Source organism: Bubalus kerabau, chromosome 1, assembly GCF_029407905.1.
Source record: "Bubalus kerabau isolate K-KA32 ecotype Philippines breed swamp buffalo chromosome 1, PCC_UOA_SB_1v2, whole genome shotgun sequence".
NCBI lineage: Eukaryota > Metazoa > Chordata > Mammalia > Artiodactyla > Bovidae > Bubalus > Bubalus kerabau.
The window spans coordinates 61,502,421-61,525,830 of NC_073624.1; the positions used below are offsets into that span (position 1 = coordinate 61,502,421).

The 23,410-nt window shown below is 38.3% G+C and overlaps 1 protein-coding gene across 1 annotated transcript in view; it reads left to right on the forward strand.

Annotated features, from left to right (window-relative positions):
* The first annotated feature begins 311 nt into the window (after positions 1-311).
* The window catches only part of CDK17 (cyclin dependent kinase 17), a 110,020-nt gene continuing 86,921 nt past the window's right edge, over positions 312-23,410 (forward strand). The window contains exon 1 of the mRNA XM_055576758.1: positions 312-442. The gene's annotated coding sequence lies outside the window, so the exon portion shown is untranslated. The remainder of the gene's footprint in view (positions 443-23,410) is intronic.

The following is a 23,410-nucleotide window of genomic DNA, read 5'->3' on the forward strand; positions in this document are numbered from 1 at the left end:
CGCCGAGTGAGAAAGCGACGCACACGCAGCGGCGAGCGTCTCGTCGGCTCGGTACCGTCCGGCGGCCCCAGAGAAGAAGAGCCCGTGTCCGGCCCGGCCGCCTCAGCCGGGCGTCGGCGCCTCCCTGCCCGCCTCGCTCCCACCCCGGCTCCTCCAAGGGGATTAGTGGGCCGCCTGCGCGACTCGGCGGCCCGGGAGCCATGTTGTCCGGGGGGCTTGGCAACGCGTGAGCGACCCGCAGTCCCTCCCGGAGGCTCGGACTCTTCGGCGAGAGCTGGAAGGCGGCTGCGGCGGCGGAGGCCTGCGCGTCTGAGGCGCCTCGGGTCGGCCAGCGGCTGGGACCCGGACCTGCATCCGGTCGCCGCGGGCGTCGGCGGAGCCGCTTTGCCTCTGCGCCTCCCTCGCCTCGCCTGCTCTCGGGACGCAGCCCCCGCACTTGCTGGTGAGTTGGCGGCCGGCAGCGGCGCGGGGCTTTCCCTCCTGGCCCGCCGACCCCGGGCGGAGTGGGGCCGCAGGGTGCTTGAGACTGGGGGCCGGGGCGAGCGGCTGGGTAGGGGCGTGGGAGGCTCAGGCCCGGTCGGGAAGTTGAGAGAGGGCGGCGCGGCGCAGGGGGCTCGCTGGTGCTTGTTGCCTCTGGGGTCCAGCGCGGACCCCGGGCATTTCCCCGGGCGTGGGGTGGGGTGTGGGTGTCTGACGCTCTGGCTCCTTCGCTGGAGGCGCCTTCAGCCGCCGCCGCGTCCGTGTTTGCTGCCGTTTTGGTCTCCGGGGGCAGGCCGGTCTCCCCGCGAGGCCGAGGAGGGGAAGAGGCAGAAAGTCTCCCGAGACACAAAGGTCCCCTCGGCGGGGGTGGAGCTGCGGGAGCGGGCGGCGCAGCCCCGAGGGGAAGGAAGGGGCGCGGGTCCGCGGGAGGTGGGCGAAGAGGCGGCGGCTGCTGCGTTTCCAGCTCCTTGGAGACGCCGGAGGTGTGCGCGGGTGGGGAGCGGGAGGAGGAGCCCTCGCGTGGGGAGCCGGCTGAGACAAAGCTCGGGGCAGCCTCCCGCTGGCGGGTCACACCTCTGAGTGTTGGCCAGAGCGGACGTGGAGGGAAGGTGGGAAACCCCAGTAACCGATGGGGAGGGGGAGATGAAGGGGCTGCCAAGTACTGTCGTCTGCGTCGCAGTTGCTTTTCTCAGGGTTTTTGTGCCCGACGGTTTTTGCTCCCCAACTCGGCTAGAGAGCTCCAGATCTGCTCCCTCCCATCACCCCCTCCGTGCCACACTGACTCTCCTGCGGTTTTCCCCTCGTTCTTCCCTTCTCACCCACTCCTTTTCGGGTAAGCAGCATTATGCCTTCAGCTTGGGGAACGTTTGCTAATGACAGGATGTCTGAGCTTGTTCTGACCCTGAACTGCCTTGAACTCCTCTTTCTTCCTCCCACCCTTTCCTTTCTGGGATCTTATAATGTCACATGGCCGTTAACAATTAGCTTTTCTTCTGCAAAAATGGCAAAAGCATGTAGCTGAAATCCATGGCGCTCCTCCTTTATATTTAATGTGTCCACCAGAGACACGTCGCTGGTCATGGATTATCACCTTTTACTTATTAGCCAAATTAACGTTTTAGATACAGAAGTGGCAAATTTTGTTTTTGAGTTTTGACTGTTCCTAGGGTCAGCAAGTATATCCCTGGCAGCCACTAGATCTTCTGTCACTTATCAGGAAATGCTTGACTTAGACAATTGTTTACTCAAACTTTGCTGGTTCTTTCTCGAGTCTTTGTTGAAGGATTTCTTTTAAAAGGCTCTTACGTAAGAAGGTCAGAGTAACAAATTTAAATTACTATGTTTTAGGCGTATTGACCATTAGAAGAAAATGAATGGGATTTTTAAGATCTTTGATGTCCTGAGTAAAGGAGGGCCTTCTAGAAGGTAGAAATCAGGTTCAACCATACTGTAAGAAAAGGACTTGCTAGGATTTAATTGGTTTTGTTCTGTTCTTTTATAAGATTAAGTAGTTGGTTTATTTATTAAATGTTGATGTTGCTTTGTTAATGAAGTTATTTCAGTCTTTGTATTCCTAATATCTGCATACTTCCATAAACAATGGGTTGGAACAAAAGAAAAAATGTGGCTATATTTAAGGAATTTTGTTTTTTTTAATGGAAGAGATTTCCAGATGTAGAAGCGGTAACCTTTTATCTGGTAAATTAACTTATGGAATTAGCCAGGAAAACTAATGGTTTTGAATATTGGGCTTCAAAGAATTTTGTCTTTGAATTTAAACTTTTAAAATGACTGTGCAAATATATTATTGATTTTTTAACAGCAAAAATAAAAACATGTTGAAATGTGTTTGACATCACTGTTGATAATCATTTTAAGAATAGTCTCATCTTGCTGCTTGTAGCCATTAAAAAAATGTTGACACTATAAAAATTGTGAAAGGGACTTCAGTTTAGGGATCAGTCTGAATTGAAAGACTCCCTAAATTCTTTGTGAAATTAACAGGTCATATCATTAATAATCAATGTTTTATATATTTATCGAAAGGCTGTATTGAGGATACACTGATTTCTCCCCCTCTACATAATTATTAGTGTCTAATTAGTTACTTGAAGTTTTATCCTCACTAGAAGGAAATCTACCAAAAAGTCATCAGAGATCTGGGTAGTGGGACTTACAGATGAATAAAAATACATTTCTGTATCTTTCAAATTTTCACCTGACCTTTACAATCAGTAAAAAAAAAATACATGGAGAATTAAATTCTTGTTTAAAAAAAATTGTCTTGTTAATATTCTGATTTGCCTGTTATTAAAAGGAGCTTCTATAAAATGTGTAATGTATTCTCATCTTTGGATTCAGGTCCATTAAAATCACTTTTAGTGTTAGATATTTGAAATAGTGCAGCCTTCCAAATGAGTCTGATTACCTGAAGAAAAAAGAAGCAATACATAGTAATGAAAAGGCAAAAAGATACATAGTAAGGAAACATGAAATTAGAATAATTAATTCAGTGTATGATAGCGATTCAGTGTGGTAGTGGTAGCTTTGTACACCAGCAATCTTGTTCTAATAAGTCATTGGTTTTACCAGTAGAAAAATTAATTTCTTTTGTAGCACAAAATAGCTGTGTTGACTAAGAAAATTTAAAAGTATGTAAGTGTTGATATATTTAGTTTTCATTTACCGGTTTAGTCCTATGATTATGGTGAAAAGAGATGGCATGGAAAATTTACTCTGTCATTGCTTTTGTTTTTTCCCTTATTTTCAGCAGTATTTTTCTCCTCTGTTGGTGAAATAGTGCTAACTAAAACACTGCAATATTGTGAACAATGGCTACTGAGATAGACGTTCAAAAGTGAAGATAATAATGTTACTTAATATAAAAAATTTTTCTATGAACACAGTTTTTGCCCTGATATTTTGTTATTGTCTAACAGTACTGAATAGTTATAGGGCATTACATTTTGAATCTTTATTACTGTTCTGTAGTCTTAATAAAAATTAGAGCATCATGACATGACATTTATATGGCTTTTATACTTCCATGATGTGTAATTGTAATGAATATATTGCTGTATTATAGAAAAAAGACACTATAAGTTAAATCCAGCTTATAAAATATTCTTTAGAGTATTTTATCTGTTTTAAAAGTTGTCCCCTTTCACATAGGTGAAGGAAAAACAGTTCTTTGAATTTTGAATGTGTAGTTTCTGCTTAATCTTTTAAAAGGAAAAAGTATTTTAAATGCAGTTTGTAAACGAATTATGACAGCATTTGAAATGATGAAGATAAACAGTAGGTTGATGGTATCTTAAAATGTGCTTTATATAGTATCTATGAAGTAAAATCAGCCTACAATAGAAAACCTAGTATAATTTACTAGCATTCAGCTTACAGTGTTGGCAATTTCTTTGAACTGGTGGGGAGAGGACCTGTTAGACTTTCAAAAAAAGATTTCTGTGAGATACTTACAAAATTAAGCCAAGAATTTTTACTGTCATTTGTGAATTCTTTGTCATTGTTTTGCTCCCAGATTTTTTAGTGGCAGTCAGTTTGATATCTGCAAAATATTTGACCTGAAGAGAGAGATTGTTAAGGACCAGAAAAATATATTAAATATATCTGAGATGCAGCTTACCTTTCCTAGCCTGTTTTCCTCTCTTTTGGCCAACTTGGAAAATCAGTAAATCTAATAGGTGGGATGCCTACTATAAATAATGCTATGTTCTGCTGTAACATATGATATTGAACACTATATGTAAGGAGATAGATTTATAGATCCATGACATTGGGATAATCGAAAGTTGTCTATAATTTTCTTGAAGTGTAAAAGTAGTTCACCTTATTTGAGCATGTACCAAATTTTATTGTGATAAAGTTCATCCTTAATGAAATCTATCCATTCATCTGTTCATCCATGTCTGAAGTACATGTCTACCCTGTACTACCACTGTGGTCAGTGCTAGGATACAAAGATGAGGAAACTGGCACATAGATATTACAGTGCTTGGAGAGAAATTCTCTTTTTTGAGGACAATGTTACTTCGTCGAAGTTGTCTTTGATTCATTCTGGCAGAGTTACTGTGATCCTGCTATAGCATTTATGTCTAGTATAGGACTCAATGGAGAAGGCAATGGCAACCCACTCCAGTACTCTTGTCTGGAGAATCCCATGGACGCAGGAGCCTGGTAGGGTGCAGTCCGTGGGGTCGCTAAGAGTCGGACACGACTGAGCGACTTCACTTTCACTTTTCACTTGAATGCATTGGAGAAGGAAATGGAAACCCGCTCCAGTGTTCTTGCCTGGAGGATCCCAGGGATGGGGGAGCCTGGTGGGCCGCCATCTATGGGGTCGCACAGAGTCGGACATGACTGAAGCGACTTAGCAGCAGTAGCAGCAGCACAGGACTCAGTGGGGCCTCCCTGGTGGTGCTAGTGGTAAAGAACCCTCTTGTCAATAGAGGATGTAAGAGCAGAGGTTCAGTCCCTGGGCTGGGAAGATCCCCTGAAGAAGAGCGTGGCTACCCACTCCAGTATTCTTGCCTGGAGAATCCCCAAAGACAGAGGAGCCTGGCAGGCTGCAGTCCATAGGGTCTCAAAGGGTTGGACACAACTGAAGCGACTTAGCACCCTGTATGGAACTTAATCGGAGAAGGCAATGGCACTCCACTCTAGGACTCTTGCTTGGAAAATCCCATGGATGGAGGAGCCTGTTAGGCTGCAATCCATGGAGTTGCTAAGAGTCGGACACGACTGAGCGACTTCACTTTCACTTTTCACTTTCATGCATTGGAGAAGGAAATGGCAACCCACTCCAGCGTTCTTGCCTGGAGAATCCCAGGGATGGGGGAGCCTGGTGGGCTGCCGTCTATGGGGTCAGTCGCACAGAGTCGGACACGACTGAAGTGACTTAGCATAGCATAGCATGGAACTTAATACAGTGTGTTGTAATTAATTATTTACAAGTCTTTACCCTTTTGACTGCTTTGTGCACCAGAGGGACCATGCTTTTTAAATTTTGGTATTTCCCCCATATTATGTATTGCTTAATTGAATGAATGAAGTGATAGAATTAGAAAAAACATTGAATTAGTAAATTAGAGTCAGATTAGTTATGGCCTAGAAATAGTCAAGTAATTTTGATACAGTAGAAAATGAAGAGCCTGTGTTTCGTGTATGCTGTGTTTTTATGAGAGTAATCTGGAAGCAGTTACTAGGCCAATTTGGAGGGACAATAACTTGATATTATTGGGCCTTTTAAATTACATGTGAGATATACGCAAATGAAAAGAGATGTAATCTTCAAAGATTTTTCTTTTAGACAAATTAGATCTATCAATTACAATATCTATATGTAAATACAATATCTATATGTAAATACAGTATGTGTGTGTGCACGGTCAGTTGTGTCCAACTCTTTGCCACTCCATGGACTGTAGCCCGCCAAGCTCTGTCCATGGGGTTTTCCAGGCAAGAATATTGGAGTGAGTTGCCATTTCCTCCTCCAGGGGATCTTGCAGACCAAAGATTTAACTCATGCCTCCTGATTCTCCTGCATTGGCAAACGAATTCTTTACCACTCTACCACCTGGGAAGCCCATGTGAATAAAATAGCTATTTTTAAAGGTCTAAAAACATTGGTTAATATCAAGAAGAAGATTTGGATAAAATTTCATCCTTAATGAAATCCAACTGTTTAGCTGTAGAGTACTAGGCTTAAATTCATTAAAATACAGAATTGCATTCAGAACAGCGCATTTAATGTCATTCCTGTTAACCTTATAGTTTATATATATATACACACACACACTTTTCATTGAAATGACTGTACTTAAATAAACTGCTTTATTGTCAACTTTTAAAATTAGACATTTCATTGAGGTTTTTAAAATTGAGTTTTAAATTATATCTTTGATATAATATGTTATTATAACTAGATTTGAGAAATCAGATTATAGCTTGATAATATCTTGATGTGACATTTAAAAAAAAAACAAGTTTTCACAATTTGTAAGATTTGATGCTTTTTCATATTCCTCAGTTTATTATATGGCCTTAAAATGCTGAAAATGTTTATATCAGTTAAATTTTCAAGATGATATATACCTACATTTTATCACTCCAGAAACAGAAGTTAGCATTGTATTTTTCAGTAATTTTTGCCTGTAAGTTTGTGAACATGGATTTTTGCCATTCCTTTTGCAGATATTATTTACATTTTTGTTTTCCTCTGACCCCTTTTTTTCCAGGAAGCTATAAAATGGTTGACATTTAACTTTTAGCTATAATTTTTTGGAAAAAAACTCTACAACTCATTTCTATTATGTAAAGTTTAGAATTGATTATAGTCCCCCCCCCCCCCCCCCCATAAAGACTACTTCAGTAATAACTAATAACTATGTGATCTTGAGCTACTTAAACTCTTCAGGGTCATTTTCTGTAAAATTGGGAATGACAGACCCTACTTTATAGGGTTATAGAAATTAAATGGTATGTATAGAAGACTGCAAAGTACCTTGCACCTAGTGAGTACTCAGTTAGCAATTATTTTTATTACTCTGCATTATTATTATTACTCTGGGAAAAACTTGGTTATGGTACTAGAATTGCTTTGCAGAGCCATTGCTTCAGGTTGATGAATGTCTAAGTGATTCACAAGGATAATTGAGTCAAAATCATCTCTGGCGTTTTAAACTATAGATATACCCTGTGGATTTTCTAATATGCCTCCCACCGAATTTGAGAATCAATGTGTTAGTGAGTTAAGTTTACTGATGGGTGTATGTTGCACCCTTTATGTGTATTGGCAGGAGGGGAATAGCATAGGCTAGCGGACTAAAGTGGGATATTCATTGTTGTTTCATATCTAATGACCGTTAGGGATAAAACTGTCATAATCTTCCTGATGAGCACATTGATAAGCTTTTCCTTAGGGCCAACCAAATTTTTCTTGTAACCATCCTGTTTTTCTGTGCTATACCATTTATTTGACATCTTAATGGTCTAGACAATATATATGCTTTCCTTCTTAATGAGTTTTATGTGTGACTCAAATTTTCTGAAGTCAAAATAGAATAACAGCTAATACAACTTACCCATCAAAAAAAGAAACTAGTTTTGCATTTTTCCGTCGTCATAAAATCTGCTTAGATTTTTGCTGTTTACTGTGTTTTTATTCTCTTATTTGTAGGTCAGTGGCCTTAACCTGAACTTCAGAAGCACACTTGTTGATTAAAAATGACAAAACTAGAAGCCTCTGTGTGTGTGTAAAATTTCAAGCTCTGTTCTAGAGCACCTGAATTGGGATACTCTGGGTTTGGGTTTTTAAAGAATATTTCAAGTAATTCTTGAATTTCAGAGTCATTGTTCTAGGATTTAGCATAGTGTCAAGGGGAGGAACCACTCATATAAAAGTTAAAGTAAAGGCAAAGTGATTAAAAACTTTCATCATTCCATCTTATTTTTTTCTTTTTATTCTATTTTATATTTCCTAGTTTAATTGTGTTTGGGGGAAGGTTTTCTTAGGTTGATGTACTTCTGTTCCAGTTATTTTATTTACTTTGGTGAATGTTTTTGTCTTGCTTTTTAGTTTGTTTGGTTAAAAGGTAAACTGAGGGGACTTCCCTGATGGTCCAGTGGTTAAGAGTACACTGCAGTAGGCATGGCTTTGATCCTTGGTTGGGGAACTAAGATCCTGCTTGCCACACAGTGCAGCCAAAAAACCCCAAAAAACCAGCCAAACAAAAACCAGTAAACTGAGGCACATTAAAAATTTTCAACTTTATTTGAGCATACCTTGATTTGAGTCAGGCAGTACCAAGCCACAAGTGGTTAGGAGTGCTCCACCAATAGGAGGTGGGTGGAGGTTTTTATAGAGAAGACATGGAAGCAAAGAAAGGAAATTAACTTGACTGGCTATAGCTTAAGTGATTGCCTTATTTAGGAAAGCCTAGTTGGTTGGTGGTTCTAAAGTTTAATTTTCTCAGATACAAGTGTATTGAGTCTGGCTTAGGTTTTAGTCTGCTTATGTAGACTACCAAAGCATTGGAGCCACCCCAGTCTAATGCCCTCTTGTTCAATAATTTTAGTTTCTTTCCAGTGTCTTACTGTTTCCTGCCTTTATAGTCTCAATTATTATGTTTTGAAAACTATCTTTTAAATATAAGAACATAAAATAATGTAAAAAACAGACTTTAAATTCCTTACAGTGGTTATTATCTTCAAATAGTCCCTTTGTCTTTTTTCATATTTAGAGTTAAATATTTTTGCCCAGGTTCCTTTTTATAATGTAAGTTTTTATGGTAATACTAATTCTTATGGCTATAATTTTTAGTGGTTAATCATCAATCAAAAGAATTTAAACATTTCACAGTGGTTGATAATTATTAAATTATCACTTTAAAATTTTCACTATTTTAAATTGTGCAGGGACAGACCCCAGCATGTGACGCACCACCTCCATTTTACATTTCCTTAGGATGAGTAGATATACAGAAATGGACTTCCCACATCGAAGCCTGTGAACCTTTTCTGGTAATGCCTGTTGTACCAGTGCCTTCAATAATCTACCACATCTATTTTCAGTGATACTAATATTTAAAATATTTGCTTCTGATAATTTGCTTATAGAAAGATAACCATTTTATTTGAATTTCTTTGATTGCTAGGATGTTGGCTTTTGTTGTTTTTTTCCTTCCCTCTGTATTCTCCCCTCAAGCTGCTAGGGAGGAGACTATTAGCAATCCCTAAATCCTCACAGCTTTGTTGTTGTTGTTGTTCAGTTCAGTTCAGTTCAGTCGCTCAGTCGTGTCCGACTCTTTGCGACTGCATGGGCTGCAGCACACCAGGCCTCCCTGTCCATCGCCAACTCCCAGACTTTTCTCAATCTCATGTCCATAGGGTCGGTGATGCCATTCAACCGTCTCATCCTCTGTCGTCATCTTCTCCTCCTGCCCTCAGTCTTTCCCAGCATCAGGGTCTTTTCCAATGAGTCAACTCTTCGCGTGAGGTAGCCAAAGTATTGGAGTTTCAGCTTCAACATCAGTCCTTTCAATGAGCACCCAGGACTGATCTCCTTTAGGATGGACTGGTTGGATCTCCTTGCAGTCCAAGGGACTCTCAAGAGTCTTCTCGAGCACCACAGTTCAAAAGCATCTATTCTTTGACGTTCAGCTTTCTTTATAGTCCAACTCTCATATCCATACATGACTACTGGAAATATCATAGCTTTGACTAGAGTTGTTATTTTGTGATATTTTCTTTGTATCAAATTACTACACATAAAGCTTTTTTTCTTTTCTAAAGTCAGAGAATTCATTTTGGTGATCTTATATTTTGGTGATCCATGTATTCTTGTACTAATGCCAGCTTATTTTAACTTTTCACCATATTATATCTTCCTGCCTGGTATGGCAAGATGCTGAATATTTTCTCCCAATAATTTTGATATTATATATGTATTTTTATTCTACGTTTGTAAATAACAGGCCAAAAAAAAAGTAGATATAGTTGTCTCCATTTTTTTTTTTTTTTTTGCAAAACTGGTCTTCTCTGCTATAAAATTTTAACCCTAAATAGGTCAACACATCTAATAGTTGTATTAGGAATCAGGATAGACTTCTATTTACTTAGTCCAGATTATGCCATGTAAAGAGCATCTCAGTAAAACTTACGTAACTTATGATAGATTTTATCCATTTCATGCTCTCACTAAAGGTGGACTTGGTTAACCTGAAGAGAGTGAAGGAATGACTTTTAGCGAAAGGTATTAGGTAGATTTCTCAGAGGAGATGCTAAAGATAATTAGCTCTACATACAGAAAAGAAGGGAAGCATTCTCAGATAAAAGAAGTGGGTGAAAAAGAGGTATGAATAAAGACTTTAAGCATTATTTTAAAAGAATATATTCTCTATCAACCACTTGTGGTATAATAGGAATAGAGAAATAGAGGTTGCTTATGGGCATAGTGGTAGAAGATGAGATCAGAGAGGGAGATAAACCAGCAAGGAGTTTGGATTTTATTCACCAGTGGAACATTTTTAGGCATAATATAATCTTTTCTACTGTGAGTTTTGGGCAAGTTTTGTGAACAGCTGCAAGTGAGCTACTTCTGAGTGTTGAATGGACAGCTTTTTGTGATGGAGGCCTTAGAGGATTGCTTTCCTACTTCAACAAGAGCTCCCTGTGTCCTTGTTCTCTGGTTTGGTTCACCTCAGAGACATGAAAATTATTTTACTGGCTCTTAGGAGCACTTGGATGTGGGTTTTTATTTGCAGACCCCTGCCATTTTTGTCTTCCAATGAGAATATGTTTCTGTACGTTAGAAATTGGTTTCATCATTTTCTTGGGGAAACAGAAAAAAATAGTAAATTATAGCTTGTAGAAATAATAGATATTTTTAATTAACCTTAAGTATCAGCTTACAAGTCAATAACACAAATATTGTGCTTATACAGATGATTTTGTAGTTCTTTAGACTTTATCTTTGTGCTAATAACGAAGGTGATTTTACAGCACTATAATTATTTGTCAAATTATTTGTCTAATTATTACTATACAGTTAAGTTTTGAGAATAGGGTAATTTTAGCAGGTATAGTGGGAAAGGAAATGGCAACCCACTCCAGTGTTCTTGCCTGGAGAATCCCACGGATGGGGGAGCCTGGTGGGCTGCTGACTATGGTGTAGCACAGAGTCGGACACAACTGAAGCGACTTAGCAGCAGCAGCAGCAGGTATAGTACATTTCAGCATTTTTTTTTTTTTTTAATTAAAGCTTGCAATGAATTTTTGGTACATAATTGTCCCTAAGCGGGAGCTATCTTATCTCATAATATACTTACTCTTCAGAAATGATTCTTCCCTTTCCTCATTCTTTCTTTCTATTTGAACCCTTCAAATTTTTTTTTATAGTTGTAGGCATTAAAAATTATTTGCAGAAATTAAAATTAAATTTTTTTGGAATAAGTAATGTGATTATGGGGCTTCCCAGGTGGTGCTTGTGGTAAAAAACCTGCTTGCCAATGCAGGTTAGACGTAACAGATGTGGTTTCTATCCCTGCGTTGGGAAGATCCCCTGGAGGGGAGGGCACCACAATACCACCACTCTAGTATTCTTGCCTGGAGTATCCCCATGGACAGAGGAGCCCGGCAGGCTGCAGTTGGTAGGGTGGTACAGAGTCAGAAACAACTGAAGTGTCTTACTTAGCATGCACCCAATGTGATTATAAACCTAGAAGAATGTATAGAGATACACAAAAGTTTTGTTTCCTCTTTTGCTTTCTTCTTGTTTTTCCTCACACGCCTTTTATAGGCAAACATTTCTTTTAGTATCCTGCTTATTTTTCAAGTGTTTTTTTGCAAATGTAAATAAATATATATATTAGTTTGGAGGCTTTTTTCATATATAAAGATCTTCCTTTATTTTTAATGGTGGTTTTCCTTCTATTAGATATATGGTCACTCAGTCCTGTGGGGATCTTTGTGTTTTTTCCTATTTTCTGCTATTATTTTGCCAAACGAATAACATATGCATACTATTTGCATAAGCAAATGGATAATTTATAATCCAAGAGCATTCAACAAACTAACGTCATGGCATCCAGTCGCATTACTTCATGACACGTAGTTGGGGGAAAGGTGGAAACAGTAGCAGATTTTCTTTTCTTGGACTCCCAAAATAACTGTGGATGGTGACTGCAGCCATGAATTTGAAAGACGCTTACTCCTTGGAATGAAAGCTATGACCAACCTAGATAGCATATTCAAAAGTAGAGACATTACTTTGCCAACAAAGGTCCGTCTAGTCAAGGCTATGGTTTTCCCAGTAGTCATGTATGGATGTGAGAGTTGAACTATAAAGAAAGCTGAGCACAGAAGAATTGATGCTTTTGAACTGTGGTGTTGGAGAAGACTCTTGAGAGCCCCTTGGACAGCAAGCAGATCAAACCAGTCAGTCCTAAAGGAAATCAGTCCTGAATAGTCTTTGGAAGGATTGATGCTGACTCTCGAATACTTTGGCCACCTGTTGCGAAGAACTGACTCATTGGAAAGACCCTGATCTTGAGAAAGACTGAGAACAGAAGAAAAGGGCGACAGAGGATGAAATAGCTGGATGGCATCACCAACTCAATGGACGTGAGTTGAGCAAAGTCCAGGAGATAGTGAAGGACTGGGAAGCCTGGGGTGTTGCAGTCCATGGGGTTGCAAAGACTTTAGTGAGACTTGCAAGACTTAGTGACTGAACAATAACAATAGCAACATAGTCTAAGAGCAAGTATTTCCCTAAAATTCCTATGTTGAAACCTAATCCCCAGTGTAATGGTATTTGGAGGTGGGACCCTTAGGAGATGCTTATGCCATGAGGGTGGAGCCCTCATGAATGGAATTAGTGGTAAGAAATCAAGGATATCCCTTGTTCTGTGAAGACACAATGAGAAGACAGCAGTCTGTGAGCTAGAAAGTGGGCTCTCACCAAATACTGAATGTGCAGTAGCCTTGGTCTTGGACTTCCCAGCCTGTAGAACTGTGAGAAAATAAACTAGGTGGTTTATAAGCCACGTAGTCTAAAAGTACTCTGTTATAGCAGCCTGAATAGGGTGAGAGAGTTAACTTCATCAGTCATAAATTACATTAATAATATAGTGTGTTGAGACTAGCACTTCACCTCTGTGGTCTTCCTCCCCCAAATTATAACCCAGGCTAATCATGAGAAAAGCATCAAACAAATCTCAATTGAGGGGTATTCCACAAAATAACTGAACACTACTCTTGAAAACTGTCAGGGTCACCCAAACTGGGAAAATCTGAGAAACTGTCACTGCCTAAAGTAGCCTGAGAAGATGATTATACTATAATGTGGTATACTGCATGGGATCCTGGAACAGCAAAAGAACATTAGATAAAAACTAATAAAATCTAAATAAACACTTTAGTTAATTATATCAGTTTTGGTTCATTAATTGTGACAGACCATGGTAATACAAGATCTTAATAGCAGAAGCTAAGTGTGTGGTGTTAGGGAAACTCCATACTATCTTTGAAATTTTTCTGTAAATCTAAAACTATTATAAAACATTTATTAAAAAATACAGATGGGTGTTTCTGTAAATCTGTTAGATGTACCTAAAAACTTTTTTTTAAAGAACTGGTGTAACTCACACTGTGGTGTTTGTCTCATCATGAATGACATTATTTTTTTAATATGTCTAATGGGCATTTAACTTATTTTTTCTTTTAACGTTCATGTTCTTTATTCTGTTTGGTTGTTGGCCTTTTTCTTGTTAATTTCATGAGTTCTCTATAGGGATATTAGCACTTTTAAAAAAATTAATTTTTAATTGAAGGATAATTGCTTTACAGAATTTTGTTTTCTGTCAAACATCAACATGAATCAGCCATAGGTATACATATACCCCTCCCTATTGAACCTCCCTCCCATTTCCCTCCCCATCCCACCCCTCTAGGTTGATACAGAGCCCCTGTTTGAATTTCCTGAGACATACATTGAATTCCCATTGGCTATCTATTTTACATATGGTAATGTAAATTTCCATGTTATTCTCTCCATACATCTCATCCTCTCCTTCCTTCTCACAGTGACCATAAGTCTGTTCTCTGTATTTGTTTCTCCATTGATGCCTTTCAGATAAATTCATCAGTACCATCTTTCTAGATTCCATATATATGGAATCTAGTTCCCTGTAGGGAGATTAGCCCTTTTTGTGATATGGGTTGCAAGTATTTATGTATAGATTCTCTGATTTTTTTCATGCAGATTTTTCCTTTTTTATATGGTAGTTTTTTAGTGTTTCTGAATTTTGAAATATAGTTAGAAAAGTCTTCACCATTCCAAGGTTGTGAAGGAATTCATCCATATTTTCTTCTAGTACTTGTGATTTCCTTTTTTACACTTAGATCTTAAAAGTTTGAATTCTTCAGTTCCTCCCAATTATTTAGTCATTTTAAATGCTTAACCTTTTCTTTCATGCCTGTGTAAGCATGCCTGTAGCCTTATTGGTACTTTAAATGATTTATAGTAGAAGAAATCTTGATACATTTACTCTTAGTGGATATGAAATTTCGACTTTATAGAAAATACATTAAGCATTTCATTGTATCTTAATTCTGAATCATGCTTTGAAAGTTTTACAGAAATAAAGACTCTTATTAAAGTTTCTTTTCACCGTTATACTGTTGTATATTTAGCAGTATTTTTTCTTCCAGATGATTAGCATTGTGGATTATTCATATATTTAGTTTTTACCCCTTCCTATTTCTCCTTTGACTCCTATTTAGATTATTAAACCTCTCTGTGATTTATCTTCTATCTTCCTTAGAACTCTTCACTGGTTTTATGGCCTCTTTGATGTCAGTAATCTCTTTATTTCATTTTATTTAGAAATTAGTTTTAACTCATTAAGAAACTGGGGCCAGTAGTGTCAGCATGTGTTGCGTAATACAGGGTGCTGATTTCTTACACCGTGTTATTTAGCTATCCATATTTTCCTCATCGTACTTGTGAAACTAGCATTGCTGAACTGAATTTAACAGACATTTGAGAAACTATCTGGTAGTGCTGTGGAATGTTGGTTCCTAGAAAATACTACCCAAAATAACCTGGTGAGTTTGTTGCTTGTGATAGTAAAGGAGGACACCACCTTTCCTGAGTTGGTAGAATCTGCTGGGACAAGAGGGGTATGTGTATGGGTGAAAAGAATAGCAGAGTTAGGAAGGAGAACAAAGTTGGAATATTTATTGAAGATTTGAAATCTTTAATGCAGATATTTCAGTGTAGGAGCTTGATTAGAATTAGTAGAGGTCATGATGTTATAGTTTAGGATTGATAGAGTAGTAAAGCAAGGATTTTGAGGTGAGATTTTTTTTTTTCCCCAGAATCTTGGAAAGTAAACAATCATTTGCTACTATTTATTGAAAAGTTGAACAGTCTGATGTTTTATAGGGGGTTTTGGTGAAGTTCCTGGAATGAACAATGAAGTTATTTGCAATTCTTATCTGCCTGGGCAAGAGTTTCCTGGAATAGTAAAGTGTGTTGTTGAAGACAGCTGAATGTGATGTTAATGTGGACTGTAAACTCTGGATGCAGATGGTTTCAGTTCTCAGTGCCCATTCAGAACCACAGTAAGTTTGAAAATCTGTTTGTAAAAGTCTAATCCTTAGGCCCATCTACAAAGACAGTGCATTCGTTTGGTGAAGAGTTTGACATTTTTTTTCTCCCTCCTGAGGAATGAAGCCTAACTTCATTCCTGAGACACCTAAGTAGTTGCTTGTATGTATGAGACTGCCTGCCAATGCAGGAGACGTAAGAGACCCCTGGGTGGAGGAGATCCCCTGGAGAAGAGCATGGCAACCCATTCCAGTATTCTTGCCTGGAGAATCCTATGGACAGAGGACCCTGGTGGGCTACAGTCTGTGGGGTCACACATGAGTCTGCAGTATAGTACGAAGAAATATACTTGGGCCTAAAGAGTTCAGTGCTTAATGGCTGTACTGTGTATGTGTGTGAGTGAGTGAGAGAGAGTGGCCAGAGAGGTAGAAAGAAAACCAGGATATTGTTATGTGGTCTCTGGAGATGTGGCTATAAAGAAATGGGGTCAGTACACAAAACCCTTTCATGCCTAAAAGGAGAAAGACTTATTGGCCCCAGTGATGAATTTTCACTCAACAGTTCTTATACATGTACAAAAATATAGACTGTTCACAGAACTATTTGCTCTGTCATGATACTCTTCACATAAGAATTGCCTAGTGGGCAATTCTGTTTGCAGGGTACTTATTTGAAATTAAGAATATTTTCTTAGAAGTTATTTTACCATCTTGCCCCGACATTACCCCATAAAAGTTATTTAATCTCTCATTTTGACTGTGATTGAGGAAAGGAGGTCATTGGTGTATAGCCAGCAATTTTATATATAGTGTGTATATTTGCTGCTCATAATTTGGGAGAAAGTTACATTCCTGGTAACTCAGATGGTAAAGAACCCGCCTACAATGTGGGAGGTCTGGGTTCATTCCCTGGGTTGGGAAGATCCCCTGGAGAAGGGAACAGCAACCCACTCAAGTATTCTGGCCTGGAGAATTCCATGGACAGAGGAGTCTGGCAGACTGCAGTCTGTGGGGTTGTAAAGGGTCCGACAGGACTGAGTTGCTTTCACTTTCTTTCTTTACATTTGTTGAATGCCTACTGTGTGCTAGGCACATTATATATATATTCTAATGTATATCTCACATTCTTGTTAATTCCTTTCTTCCAAGCGCAAACTAAGGTTGGTTTTCTCAACATTCTACTTCTCACTCTCCTTAATGTCTATATGAAGGAAAAAAGATTTGAACCTGAGTGAGGCTTACGCTCCCTTTCACCAAGTGGACATGCTATAAACCCTTCATTAACCAGAGCCAAACTTGTATGTAGTTAACATTTTACCACAGTTGTTAATTAAATATAGAATGTGTTACCTCTTAGCTTTTGAGATTGTGACTGACTGTATAGGTAGTAAGCAATAACAAAGCAAAGAAGAGAGGATCTAGGCCCTTATTATCTAGAATTCTTAACTGGAATCCATTTAATTTCACCTAAAGGAGATATTTAGGAATTGTCATTTTACAATATTTTTCTGTGTCCTTACAGGTAACCTATTTTTGGTTACTTTTTAAAAAGGTACATTTTACCATCTTTGTTCTTCAGTTGTGTTCATCTAATTTAGTTCCTTACTTTTCTTGTTTCTAATATGTAAAGATTTCCTAAATAAGTAGAATTAGTGGACTAGAAAATGCTAGAGAGAAAAACTTGTGGAAAATACCAGCATTGTAGCTATGGGGGTTAGGGGCAAATTTTCTTCTTAATGTTTTGATTGAACTCTTACACCCTAGCCTCTACTATAGATCTTATAAAGTAAATTAAGTGTGCTTGTTAATTGACTGGTTGTTTATGCGCCCTCCCTCTTAGTATTGGTATGTGAGCAGTTTCTAATTTTCCATTTAGCAAGTAATGCGGTGTAGAGAACTTTTTTTTCCCCCCCTCAAAAATCGCAAGAAGGCTTTTCTGATAGTTTTAAAAATTTGAGATCAACTGATACATGATTCATTCTTAGGAAGATCCTTTTAGGGGGTATTTTCTGTTACCTTTAAAACTAAGTGACCACTTTGTAAGTGTTTTTCCCCCCTAAACAGCCCTTTCTTCCCCAAAGAACAACTACCAGAAGATTGAAAAGTGCTGGCATTTTTAATGCCACTGTTGCTGAGGAAAGTTGGCCACTATCCAGTAGAATTTGTCTTACGAAAGCTTTAATGAAGTGTTAGTTTAAAAAAAAAAGTGAAGCTATTATTGAATCACAAGTTACGGAATGACAAGATAACACATTATCTAGTTCAGATGTTTATTGGAGAGAGAGGCTAGAAAGTTGCCTACACAGTTTTCCTTTTTTTAAACATCAAGAACAAATTCATATTTATCTTGTGCCAAGTATGGTAACAACATTCTCAGTGAATCATGGATAAAAGTAAATGATTTTGTGAAATTTGTACTTCATATAAAAACATATAAACATATATAAAACATATAAAACAATACATAATTTATTTGGTAACTGAAAAATGTGTGATTTTTTTTTTAAGGAGTGGAAGTTTTATTTTTCTAATAGCCATAGAAATGTGACCTTCTAAATATCTAAATGTGTATTTTACATGATTCTTTGCCTAAAATGCTTTTTTAACTTCCCTTCTGTTGAAGTTAGGAGGTGGTTGGAAGAGTGAATGATTAGCTGAGCCTTACAGCAAAATCTTTATGTTAGTGAGGTCATTATTTGTCACCATGTGACAAAGTCTGACCGTTTGAGTTATGTGGGCTAACATTCCTGTTCAGTTTATTTTGAGGTGATGTGGTATTATAGAAACTTGTATGTAATTTAGGTATAAAGTATAGTGTTGATTTAGAAATGTACAATGAAGAAATAGACTTAATGCAGCACTTTTTTTGGGATATGAGTGATGTGATGAGGGTAGGTAGAGACACAAAGATTTTTTAAATGTTTCTGTCGTTAAAGAGTTTTTACTATCGTGAAACTCAGGAACTTCCCATTTACATAGCTCACTTATCTTGGTAAGTAAATCAGTTTAGAAGACCAGATTTTAGATTTCAGGATTGGTTGAACATAGCTTTTTAGACCAGTGGCTTTTCAACCTTTTTTGGTCTCAGTATTAAAAAATTCTTTAATTTTTACATTAATTTACTTAAAGATAACAAGTGTTGCAAATAAATGACAACTATTTTCAAAAAATACAGTGAGAAGAGTAGCATTGTTTTCATATTTGCAAATCTCTTTAATGTCTATCTCGGTAGAAGACAGCTGGCTTTTCATATCTTTTATATTTCAGTCTATTGCAATATTATGTGAAATGTAATCTGAAAAACTCCACTTTATACTCATGAGAGAAAAGTAAAAAAGGCAAATATGTTTTTAGTATTATTGCGATAATTGTTTTGGCCTTAAGAACTGCCCCCTGGTGGCTCAGATGATAAAGAATCTGTCTTCTATGCAGGAGACCTGGGTTCGATCCCTAGGTTGGGAAGATCCCCAGGAGAAGGGAATGGCAACCCACTCCAGTGTTCTTGCCTGAAGAATTCCATGGACATGGACAAAGGAGCCTGGCAGGCTACAGTTCATGGGGTCACACAGAGTCTGACATGACTGAGCAGCTAACACAAGTACCAGCCCCCCCTTTAAAGATTCCATGGACCACACTTGTAGAACCTCTGCTTTAGAGCAAAATGAAATTGGATCCTAATCCTGCCCTTTATCATCCTCTCTATATTAGATATTCTTAGGGACTATGTCTGTTAAGCTGTAGTAACCCACTGAAATAATAATTCTATTTCTCGAATCTACTTCTTGCTGTCTTGAGCCTTGGAGCTATAGGCTTTGATTTTTAATGTTCCCCTCCTGCTTTTGGAAATAAGGCTTGCCAACTATAAGAATTTAGGCAAATTCATTAACATTTTGACTGTTTTCCTTATTTGTAAAAATGGGCAGAGCAGTTTTTAACTACCAACTCATAAGTCTTTTCATGGAAATCAAATTAGATAACTAAAGTTATATACAGTTGCTAATAGAATCTTTTATTGATAGAACTTAGCAGAAAGAATGCTACCTGAGGTATGCTCTAATTTTACATTGCCTTTTCTTTATAAGTTACTCTAGAGAGTGACTTTTTTTTTTAAAACTGCTCTCCTTTTTGTCCTGTCCAACACTTATGTGAATCTTCCTTCTTAGATCTAGGTCCTCCAAGGAAATGAAATTTTAAAACAAGAACAGTGAAACATCCTTTGTCTGCAAGTTTTCTTAGTTTCATACTTAAACTAATAAGAAAAAAATAGGAAGATGCTACATAAACGATGTATATGAAAATAAGGGCAACATAGTGTAGGGTCTATATTCTCTAGGTAAAAGTAGAAGAAGGAAAGGAAAAGGATTAGTATGTGCCTTATTTCTTAAAAGCTGATTTTTATAACTCCTAGAAGAAAGGATATCTATTAAGCATCTGTGCATGTATGCTAAGTCATTTCAGTTGTGTCCGACTCTTTGCAACCCCATGAACTGTAGCCCACCAGAATCCTCTGTCCATGGGATTCTCTAGGCAAGGATACTGGAGTGGGTTGACGTGCCTTCCTTTAGGGGTTCTTCCCAGAAATCGAACCCACATCTCTTTGGTCTCCTCCATTGGTAGGTGGATTCTTTACCACTAGCGCCATCTGAGAAGCCCATTAAGCACCCAGCCAATTCATATTTATTGAGTGAAGCAATGTGTTAAACCCTATTCTGGATATGTTAGTTCAGAGCATGAACTTGGTAGGGTCTTACATTACTTGGGTTCCGGCTGCCTCTTGTGCTGTATGTAACCTTGAGAAAGTTTTTAAGTCGTCAGTGACAGCTTCTTTAGATATATAAAATGGGGATAATTTAAATAATATTACAGGGTTACTGTGATAGTTAAAAGAAATTAATGTAAATAAAGCACTAGAATAGATTGGCACATCAAATTATTAACTACTTTTCCTATTACATAAAATTGGGAAAAGATAATTTTCTTGATAATGTTAACTTCTGGTAGTCTCACAGAGATTTTATATTTTAAAAGGATTGATGAAAACTTATATAATGTGAAAAGCTAATTTTTTCTCTTTTTGTTGTTGTTTTCCAAAGCATGGTTTTTATTACTTTGGCTTGCACAAGAGGAGAAAATTGATTAAAGGCCAGATCTCTTAACAGTTAAAATATATTTTATCTAGTGAAAGTCGCTCAGTCATGTCTGACTCTTTGTGACCCCATGGATTATACAGTCCATGGAATTCTCCAGGCCGGAATACTGGAGTGGGTAGCCTTTTCCTTCTCCAGGGGATCTTCGCAACCCAGGGATCAAACCCAGGTCTCCCACATTGCAAGTGCCTTCTTTGCCAACTGAGCCACAAGGGAATCCCAGGAATACTGGAATGGGTAGTCGCTCCCTTCTCCAGCGATCTTCCTGACCCAGGAATAGAACTGGGGTCTCCTGCATTGCAGGTGGATTCTTTACCAACTGAGCTACCAGGGAAGCCCGTATTTTACCTAAATTCACATTAATAATCTTAAGTACTTATTTCCACTGAATTTATTATAGACACCTTCTTACATGATAATGCTAGAGAAACTAGTGGGCAGGGAAGTACCTAAACTTAAATCTCACTTGTTGAGAGAAAAATTGTTCGTTAATATCACTGGGTACTAGTTGTTTTCTGTACATTCCTAATCATTTTCCAGTGTATAAGGAATGCATAAACTTGTGAGTTACCTGGTTAACCTTACACAGAATTGCTCATAATTTTCATGTTGAGACTGATTCATTTAAACAAGTCTTTCAGGTAGTTCTTGGTAAATCAAATTTTGGATCAAAACCAGTGAGTGTCAGGTTGAGTAGTAAACTATAACAATTACTACATTCTAGAGCAATGATTACTGAGAGGTAAGAGGAGTCTTTTGAACAATCAGTGAAAATCATTTTTAAATTTAATCCCTTCTGCTTACAGAAATAATAGAAAAAGAGTAGAAACCTTTCTGTCTTTTTTTTTCACTAAGGATGTCAAGAGAGCTAGAAGTGATAGTGCAGTGAGTACACAGAAGGCAAATATGCATTAGGGCTCTAGGAAAAACTTCATTGGTGTTATATCTCTTTGGTAAAAGAAGCCATATTTTTGGAAGCATTTGGCATCACAAAGAAGAGTCTATTTTGGACTCTTTGAGAAGCACTTTGATACTCCTGGCACTTAAAAAAACTGTATTAAATTGAATGCACTCGCTCATGGTAATTAAATAATGGACCCGCTCCCCCCTCTCCACCATATTTGAATAAAGTTAGAGTAAAATATATTCTGGAGTTCAGTAATAATTAGTTCATACCCATTTTACTGACTCTTACTACTCATGAGTTCTGGAGAACCTTGGTAGGTACTGTTAGGTTTTCTTTCCTATTGATTGCATACCCAATGACTTGGATTTTAATCATATATTCAGCTTGCTGTTATGGAAGCAATCATATAAGTGAACATGTGCTCAGGTGCCTAGGAGCTCACTATAAACCTTGTGCCAAGCATGATAAAAACAAAAATTGATTTTCCAGCATCAGGTCAAATTCTGTAATACTTATTTTTAATTTTTATATACAGTATATAAGAAAGCTTTCCTCAGTGATCAGTGCAAAGAAATAGAGGAAAACAATAGATGAGAAAGACTAGAGATCTTGTCAAGAAAATTAGAGATGCCAAGGGAACTTTTCATGCAAAGATGGGCACAGTAAAGGACAGAAGTGGCATGGACCCAACAGAAGCAGAAGATATTAAGACGTGGCAAGAATACACAGAAGAACTATACAAAAAAGAACTTTACAGCCCAGATAATCACGATGGTGTGATCACTCATCTACAGCCAGACATCCTGGAATGCGAAGTCAAGTGGGCCTTAGAAAGCATCACTACAAGCAAAGCTAAGGGAGGTCATGGAATTCCAGTTGAGCTATTTCAAATCCTGAAAGATGACACTGTGAAAGTTCTGCACTCAATATGCCAGCAAATTTGGAAAACTCAGCAGTGGCCACAGGACTGGAAAAGGTCAGTTTTCATTCCAATCCCAAAGAAAGGTAATGCCAAAGAATGCTCCAACTTCTCCAAGCCAGGCTTCAATAGTACATGAACCGTGAACTTCCAGATGTTCAAGCTGGATTTAGAAAAGGCAAAGGAACCAGAGATCAAATTGCCAACATCCACTGGATGATCGAAAAAGCAAGAGAGTTCCAGAAAAACATCTACTTCTGCTTTATTGACTATGCCAAAGCCTTTGACTGTGTGGATCACAATGAACTGTGGAAAATTCTGAAAGAGATGAGAATACCAGACCACCTGACCTGCCTCTTGAGAAATCGTATGCAGATCAAGAAGCAACAGTTAGAACTGGACATGGAACAACAGACTGGTTCCAAATCGGGAAAGGAGTATGTCAAGGCTGTATATTGTCACCCTGCTTATTTAACTTATATGCAGAGTACATCATGAGAAATGCTGGGCTGGAAGAAGCACAACTGGAATCAAGATTGCTGGGAGAAATATCAATAACCTCAGATATGCAGATGATACCACACTTATGGCAGAAAGTGAAGAGGAACTAAAGAGCCTCTTGATGAAAGTGAAAGAGGAGAGTGAAAAAGTTGGCTTAAGCTCAGCATTCACAAAGCTAAGATCATGACATCTGGTCCCATTACTTCATGGCAAATAATAGATGGGGAAACAGTGAAAACAATGACAGACTTTATTTTGGGGGATGGCTCCAAAATCACTGTAGATGGTGACTGCAGCCATGAAGTTAAAAGACGCTTGCTCCTTGGAAGGAAA